General features: G+C 43.8%; 1 protein-coding gene across 1 annotated transcript in view; it reads left to right on the top strand.

Moving 5' to 3' along the window:
- The window catches only part of capn1 (calpain 1), a 31248-nt gene that overhangs the window by 16859 nt on the left and 12876 nt on the right, over positions 1 to 1513 (top strand). The window lies entirely within an intron of this gene.

Genomic DNA, 1513 nt, shown 5'->3' with positions numbered 1-1513 from the left:
AATAAAATGCAGTTAGCACTGTTGCCTCACAGCAAGAAGGTCCTGGGTTTGAATCGGATCATTTAGCCAGTGTCTTTCAGTGTGGAGTTTGGACCGTGGGAGGAAGCCGGAGCACCTGGAAAGAGCCCACACAGACACATGGAAAGCATGCAAAGACATGCAGTTAGTGGGGTTAAGTTATTTGATAATTATATCAGGTCTGAGTTATAGTGTGAGTACCTGTCTGTCTCTGTGTTAGCCCTGTACAGAGTGTACCCTGGTCCAGCCGCCCCTCCAACCCTGACATGAATAAGTTGAAGAAAATGACTGAAAGCAAAATTACATTAAATAACTAAAATTAAATAACTGATCCACTTCTTTAAATCTTTCTTAGATGAATCCCTGCTCCAGATGATTTTTACCCTCAACTCTTTTTGTACAACTTTTCATCGTGTTGTCTTGGTCTCTGCTGCCCCCTGCTGGACAACACAGTCACATCTTATGTGTGAAAAGCAGAACAACAATTCAGGGAAATCGTTTTTTGAATCTGATCCAAAAGCATTTCACAGAAATTCACCCAGCCCTCATTTGTGTCAGGCTGCCTGATTTGGTTAGAGAAGATGTGAATGTGAATAACTGATTGCAGGACTGGTTTAGGAAAGCATCTGAACATTTAGGGTGGTGGTGTGACTTGCAGTTAATGTTGCCTTTTATAATCTTAGTGTTACAAAGATATTAAACAGGGGAACGGTTGGAAATTAGAAATAACTGTAAAATCTGTGCAGTTCAAGAGTTTCATGCTTTGTGCTGGAACTACACTACATTGTCAAAAGTATTCGCTCACTCGTAACTCACTTCAATGGTCACAGGTGTATAAAGTCAAGCACCTCAGCATGCAGACTGCTTCTACAAACATTGGCACAGGAATGACTCGCTCTCAGGAGCTCAGTGGATTCCAGAGTGGTACCGTGACAGGATGCCACCTGTGCAACAAGTCCAGACATGACATTTCCTCACTACTAAATATCCCACAGTGAAATGTTAGTAGGATTATAACAAAGTGTAAGCGACTGGGAGACTGGGAGTGGTTGACTGTGTAAAATCAGAGTGGGGTCAGCGGGTGCTGAGGCACAAAGTGTGCAGACGTGGCCAACTTTCTTCAGATCAGTCGCTACAGATCTCCAAACTTCATGTGGCCTTTAAATTAGCTTGAGACGAGAGCACAGAGAGCTTCATAGAATAGATTTACATGGCTGAGCAGCTGCGTCAAAGCCTTACATCACCGAGAACAATGCAAAGCTTCGGATGCAGTGGTGTAAAGCACGCCACCAGTGGACTGTAGAGCAGTGGACACGTGTTCTCTGTGGAGAATGAAAGAAAGAAGAGAGTGGCAATCTGATGGATGAGTCTGGGAGAACAGCTTGTCTGACTGCTTTGTAGAAAGTTTGTTGTAGCGGGGATTATGGTGTGGGGTTGTTTTGCAAGAGGGCTCAGCCCTTTAGTTCCAGTGAATGGAATACTCTGCATTGTACTC

Source organism: Pundamilia nyererei, unplaced genomic scaffold (genome assembly GCF_000239375.1).
Source record: "Pundamilia nyererei isolate P.nyererei 1_Seehausen unplaced genomic scaffold, PunNye1.0 scaffold00336, whole genome shotgun sequence".
In the NCBI taxonomy this organism is placed as follows: Eukaryota; Metazoa; Chordata; class Actinopteri; order Cichliformes; family Cichlidae; genus Pundamilia; species Pundamilia nyererei.
Note: the sequence above shows the minus strand (reverse complement) of the source record. Positions and strands in the feature narration are given on the sequence as shown.